This window comes from Diabrotica undecimpunctata, chromosome 8, assembly GCF_040954645.1.
Source record: "Diabrotica undecimpunctata isolate CICGRU chromosome 8, icDiaUnde3, whole genome shotgun sequence".
NCBI lineage: Eukaryota > Metazoa > Arthropoda > Insecta > Coleoptera > Chrysomelidae > Diabrotica > Diabrotica undecimpunctata.
This window is the reverse complement of record NC_092810.1, coordinates 23,093,884-23,101,181: the sequence shown is the minus strand read 5'-3', so window position 1 is coordinate 23,101,181 and position 7,298 is coordinate 23,093,884. Positions and strand designations below refer to the sequence as shown.

Sequence of the window (7,298 nt, the reverse complement as noted above, 5' to 3'; positions counted from 1 at the left end):
GTATTTATAATTATATATATATATATATATATATATATATATATATATATATATATATATATATATATATATATATATATATATATATATATATCTTCTTCTTAGAGTGCCATATCCCTACGGAACGTCGGCGACTACCATGCTTATAATATTGTTATGCTGATTTCGGTCTTGCGCTACGTGTAGCAATTGGTCCGCTGTCAAACCTCTCCACTGCCGCAAATTCCTCAACCAAGAGAGTTTCTTCCGTCCTATCCATTTCTTTCCTTCGATTTTACTGTTGAGAATTAGCCAAAGGAACTCATATCTTGGTCCTCTGATTATATGTCCAAGATATTCTAGTTTACGCCTCTTAATAATATTTAATAGAGTTCGTTGATGTCCCATTCTTCGAAGAACTTCTTCGTTTCTGGTTCTGCTAGTCCATGGAATTTTTAGTATCCTTCGATACAACCACATCTCAAACGCCTCGATTTTATTCATGATATCGGCGTTTAAAGTCTAAGTTTCACATCCATACAAAAGTACAGACCACACGTAACATCTTGTAAACTTTTCACGGATTTCCAAATTTAATGAGTTATTGGATAATAGAGGCTTGAATTTTTGAAATGAGTTTCTTGCCCGTTCAATTTTACATCGAATTTCGAAGGATGGATCCAGATTTTGGGTAATCCAACATCCAAGGTATTTGAATCTCTGAACTCTCTGCAGCGGTTGTTGTTTTAATATCAGTTGGGTTGCGCCGATATACACTTTACTGGTCACCATGTATTTAGTTTTATCGATATTTATCTACAGTCCCCAATTTGTGCATTCCATGTCAACTCTATTGATTAGCTCCTGCAGATCGTCGATGTTTTCAGCTAGAATCACAGTATCGTCGGCGTACCGTATATTGTTAATTATTTCTCCTCCTATGATAATTCCTTTTTGATCTTTTAAAGCTTCCCTAAATAGATTCTCAGAATACACGTTAAAGAGGGTGGGAGACAGTACATAGCCCTGTCTTACGCCTCGTTCAATACTGATTGGCTTTGATTCTCTGTTGTTGGTATTAATAATGGCTGTTTGGTTCCAGTAAAGTTTGGCAATAAGTTTGAGATGTCTTTCTCATCTAGTTGGATGCTCTACAAGGCGGTATATATATATATATATATATATATATATATATATATATAAATAAGTAGGTATATATACCTATTTTGCGCCTATTTTAATAATCCTTCCAAATCATTTGCATTAAAAGAGTCACATTTTTCTGCACTATTTAATATTGTGAATATCAATTTTTATGCTTTATACGGTCATCAGCCTTTTCATAATATAAAACGTCTTTTCTTTAATCGCGACATTTTTTAGCGGTTTCTGAAGATTTAATAATACACCTTGTGTTCCAAATTAAAAAAAGCCAAAACCACGAAATTCAAACTTCCCATGGTTTATATACGTATTTTACTATAAAATGAAACAAGAACCCATAAATATATCAGATTTGGCAACGTGGCCGCGATCAGTGGTCGCGGGTGTCGCGATCGCGAGCGTGAGTCTCCCAACGAACTGCCAGTTCACGTTTAAATCGTCAAAAAGAAGGTGATCTTTAATTCAGAGGTGAAAACTATAACTCGACGAACATCTTAACCGTTGAAGAATTTAGTTCATGGCTGTTCGCACATAAAAACTAATAAAAGTGGATGATAATAAATGTAGTGTTTTGATCACGAGCTGCATCAACGGTCAATGTGTGCTTAGCCACTTGTGACGTTCGGTTAGAATACTTCTTGGTTTGTTTTGAATGCCCGGTGTTGGTGACGAATTCTCCCCGTAATTTGACCTTTTCAATTATAACTAAAATTAAATATTCTCGTTATTAATTGTTCTTAATAGATTGTTCAATTAGTGAATGAATAATACCGCGAGTATTGCGATGGATTAAATATGAAAAAGGTGTGGAGGAATGTGATGATAGGCACGCGAAGAAGTGGATGTGCATTCTTATAGGTACTGGGTACCTACCTGATGGTGTTCTTAGCTGATATGTAGTACAGGCACGGAGCTGGAGGTACCTACCCAGGTAATTATACGTTTTATGAGAAATTTTTCTTAGGCTATCATTATAATTAGTGAACTTTTACTTCGTGAAAGAATATCTGGCATTTAAATTCCTCCAGATTATTAAGAGTGTGTGAAATGGTTATAATTATAAATGTTATCAGAATTAATTGGTATTTGTTTAAAAAATTTACGGAATTTTTATTAGCTCGTTAAATTTATTGTAAATATTAGCATTAAATTTAACCGTTACCAGGCTGGCCATTAAAACATTGTGACTTCTTTTAAACTCACAACGTATTGAATGAGATTTTAAATTTTTAATATTCATTTTCTGATGGCTTCTTATTTTATTCCGAAGACTGCAACATTGAATTCTTCAGATTGTTTGTGTTTATTTACTAATTTTCATCATTTTTGAATACTTTGTATGGACGCGGTCCAATACTCTTCTTTTTTACGGCACTACAGCCCAAATTGAGCCTTGGCCGCCTTTATTTTTTGCCTCCATCCTTGCTTGTCTGTAGCTGATCTTCTCCATACACGGACTCCTAAAACGGCATCCTTGTGCATCGCTGTTTACTGTGTCTTCCCAGAGCTTTCTTGGCTTTCCAACCGGTCTCTTTCTCTGTATTCTAGCATTCAGTGCTCTTTTTGGTAGCATATCTTCTCCCATTCTTATCACATTTACGGCCCATTGCAATCTTTGTATTTTAATGCAGTGGTGCTTCCTTATAAAGTCGATAAAGCTCGTTGTTGTATCGACTTCTGAAGATTCCGTTTTCCCTCACAGGTCATAGTATTCTCCTCAGTACTTTCCTTTCGAATGTATCGAGCTTGCTTTTAGATGTTTCTTTCAGGACACATGCTTCATTGCCATAGCATGCTATTGTTCGAATTAAGGTTTTATAGATTCTCATCTTTGTATTTCGGAGGACATTTTTAGACCGAAATATAAGGGAGAGGACAAAATAAGCTCTGTTTGACTGCGTTATTCTCTTTCGCAATTCTCCATCTTCTGATCCGTCGGCATATATTTCTACTTCCAGGTATGTAAACTTTCCGGTCCAATATTAGTATAAGTATATTTTGCTATTGATAATTAGTGTACTTCTTAATAATTACCAAAACAAGAACTGAAGTTGAAATGAAATTGCAATACTTAGATATAGAAATATCAGGTTTTGTTGAGATTGAGCCGAAAGAATAAACGTTTAGTCCAGAGAACTCAGCAAAATTAGAATGTTTTATTGACTATCACTATTCACTATAATAATTACTATCTAACCATTTTTTAGGCGTAGAACAATAACAGTTATGCAAATTCATCCAATTTTTTATTACATTTTTATTTATTAACAATTTAAGTGAATATGAATGGAACAGAACAACTTATAACGGGATCCTACAACATTCACAAGGAATAATACGAGGAAAATATCAATACCATACATAAAAGGATTATCGGAAAAACTTAAAATAACAAACACATTGATCTATTTTATCTAAAATTAAACATAAACAATGAACAGGAAAGAACAAAGAATCTTATTTATAAAATACCTTGTGAATGTGATCAATTTTATTTAGGTGAAACATCAAGATCATTAAATGTTAGAATAAATGAACATCAATCTTATATCACAAAAGAGAATTTGGTATATATCAAATATGTAAACATCCATGGGAAAATGAACATACGGTTCAATGGAAAGATTCAAGTATGGTCCTGAAAGAAACAGATGGTAAAAAGAGAGAAATCAAAGAAGCGGGTCGAATTATGCGAAATGAGACCACTTGCATCGCAAATTCCTCGATCTGGAAGTGTAGTAGGATCTGGTTATACATTTTAAAAGAGGAAATCAATAAAAAAATACTCTTATTCAAGTCAATAACATATCGAGGATACCTAAGGTAAACCTACCAGTTATTGACACATTTATAGGGAAAAACTTCATTAAAATATTCCTACTCTTCATTTATCATACTTGCTGAAATCAAAATTTGTTCAGGGAGTTTGCAATGTTGTTAATGAAATGAAACATTTAAATAATAAAAAAACATCTTCTCTGTTTTATTCTAGTGAGGATACAGAACAATTTTTTTCACTCAGTAATTGACATACTAATTTTGAAAAAATCCATTTTTTGACATCCTAGTTATTGACATGAGAAAATCCCAAAAAAGTAATTATTAATGATATTTTAAGTGATTTTAACTATTTATAAAAACTAAACTATGTATTAAAAAGGAAAATAAACTTAAATGAAAAAATAGTGGGTATTTAAGGTGCTTCAAATACATCGATAGGGTTTGAAAAGTTATTTCGTCAGTTTTAAATTGAGTTTTTTATCATTGGTTGCTTTAAGGCACATCACTTCTACTTCACTTTCTTCAGGAAATATGTTTTGAGTAACACAAGCATACTTATATGTTAGAGTTTTTCTTCCCCCCCTCCCCCGAAACTTAACAAGCAGATAGTCTCCTATAGCAACTGCACCAACAGCATCTACTTCTGAAAATTCAGTTTCTTCTTACTTATTGATTTCTATGTCATCTAAGTTGTCACCACTTTCTATCCAGTCTTCAGAACTTTCAGACTCGGACGTTCCTTTTTTCTTTTTCTTAATTCGATCTAATTTCTTTTGCTCTCTTAGAAAAGCTCTCTTTTCTTTTTCTTTAAGTTTTCTGGTTTTCTCGTCTTCTTTTTTCTTTTAATAGTTTTGCCACGCTTCTGAAGTAACAACTGATGGTATTTTCTCCTTACTTTTTCTTTTTTTGGTTCCTCTGGAAGTAGGATCTGGCCAGAATAACTCTCTTTTAAAAGGCGATGGCACATCTAAAGAAATGGTACTGTTTAAAACAGTTTCTCCAGCATTAATTTCAGTAGTTATTTATTAGTTTCTCGGGATTACAAAACTGGTAATCAGGATCCTTCGAAGTTCCTTGTTTAGGTGAGTCACAAACTTCTCCAGCATTAATTTCAGTAGTTATTATTCCTTTGGGACTACAAAACTGGTAATCAGGATCCCTTGAAGTTCCTGGTTTGGGCGATTCACAAACTTTTCCTGTTATTTCAGCTACTTTACTAAATATGTTTATAGGTCTAATAGATTCCGAGAATTCATCGTTGTCAGACACTAGATTTTGAGCTATATTACAAATATTTTTTGTTTGTCCTTTGTCCGCTCTTTTATTTATTTCTTTATATGCATCTTTCCAAATTTGAAATAGTGATGTATCTGTCAATTCGATTTGCTGATAACTTGAAAGACAATCTTTAAATTTGTGTTGACCAATTCTTTCTTGGAGTGCCGTTATAAATATTGCTGTGTTGCTCCTAATATTTCTAACCACAACATGGTGCTGTGAAATTTTATCAAATTTGACATTTTCAACAGTAAAAGGGCACAAGCCGGTAGCTTTAAACGCATTCGTGATGATTTGCTGAGAAATAGATTTTAATGCGTTCTTCAATAATGGTGCAAAATGTTGTTTTTGTAACTTATTTCCAGAATTATCAAGCCTTCATTTTTGTACTTCATTTTTCAGGCTCTCTCAGCGGCTTGAATACACCTACATCCTTTGGTTGTAGTAAATGCGTAGAATTTGGATACAGGGCGATCAATTCTATTCCATTTTTGGTACAAAAAGTTGACAGATGCAAAGTCATATGGTACACATGGCCATCGACAAAGAACAAAACGGGTCGTTCAATTTTCTCTTTATGAAGCCAAGGCACAAACATATGGGATATGTACTCATAAAAAGTGGGTCCACACATCCAACCGTTTTCTGAAGTACCAATTGCCCATTCTTTTGGAACACTTGATGATATATAACTCGGAATTCTTATGTAATTAAGTAAAACCATTGGCGGAGCAAACTGACCAGCAGCATTAGCGGTTATCAGTACAGTTAGGTTTTCCTTCTCATCTCATCCTGCACTGTAAACATTTTTTTCACCCTGTTTTGCTAAAACTTTATCTCCCTTTGGCTGAAGGAAAAATGCTGTTTCATCAGCATTAAAAAGTCTGCGTGGTTGATCAGCAACATACAGTATATTCTTGTCCATTAGGTATCTTGTAATTTCTTCAAACCAGTTTCGAAGCTGTAATTCTGTGACACCTTCTCTAGCTGGTGTTAAAGTTTGGCTAATTCTTTCCGAAATTTCAGGATGCCTACCTAAAAACCTTTATACCATTTTGGCTCAGGCCTTCCATTTACAAATTTGGTATCTCTTTTGGTTTCCTTAACTATAAGTTTAACACTGTCTATAAGCTGTGTATTCGTAAGTGGATAATGAATTCTAGAAAGTTGTAGCATCCACTGTACCAAAATGTTTTCTTCCTCTTATGTGAGGGTTGGAGAAGGACCCATAGTGCAAACCTCGGGATATTTTCCTTTTACTTTGTATAGCAAAGTTATACGTGGTACGTGAAATTCTTTTGCAGCAGTAGCAACTGAGCTTCCTCTTCTAAAGGCTAGAAGCGCTGCAGCCATTTGATCTGGAGTATATTTTTTTTTCGGAGCCAATGTTAGCAGTAAATACTGCAATAAAAAGAAATCCAGTTATGAACATGTAGTATCCTATGACTGACATCCCCTGTCAATGACTGGAAAAAATTGTTTGTAAGAAATAATTTTTATAGCGGCAACATCGCCTTTGCATGACAAATTATATGAGAATTTCCCTGTAAATGTATAGGTAATCCAGTCATTGACTGAGGTGTCAGTAACTGGACAGACGAAAATGTATACAATCCAGTAATTGACAGGCTGCCATTCGGCTCGGATGATTGTCTAAATTGCAGTACACTCTCTAATTCCGAAATGCCTTCTACATCATCATCGGCAAATGTTCAACCACAAGTCAACAATAATTGTCAACCTGTTTTAAGTACCGAAAAACAAAGTTCCAAAATTGTAATTATTTCCGATGTAAAACTTACTCCGGAACAAATTCGTCCATACCCAAAGGCCGTAGGAATACGTTCTAAGAAAGGAAGAAAGAAAAAAATTTCAACCATTCTGACCGCTACACCAGAAAAAAAAGCAATATAGAAAAGAAAAAATCCAAATCCCATATTCGCAAAGTTTTTGATGAGGAGACATCAGAAAGCGAAATTGAGAATTATTACGAAGAATCAGATGATAGTCTTATGGAAGTTGAGACTGAAGATGGTAAAGATTTTAGATTGGATCTTACGAATATCCAGAAAGGGGATTTTGTTCTCATTAAATTT

The 7,298-nt window shown here is 34.1% G+C and overlaps 1 protein-coding gene across 1 annotated transcript in view; it reads left to right on the top strand.

The window, feature by feature from the left end:
* Nucleotides 1-1,544: 1,544 nt before the first annotated feature.
* The window catches only part of dgo (ankyrin repeat domain containing protein 6 diego), a 115,167-nt gene continuing 109,413 nt past the window's right edge, over nt 1,545-7,298 (top strand). Inside the window, exon 1 of the mRNA XM_072539832.1 lies at nt 1,545-2,074. The gene's annotated coding sequence lies outside the window, so the exon portion shown is untranslated. The remainder of the gene's footprint in view (nt 2,075-7,298) is intronic.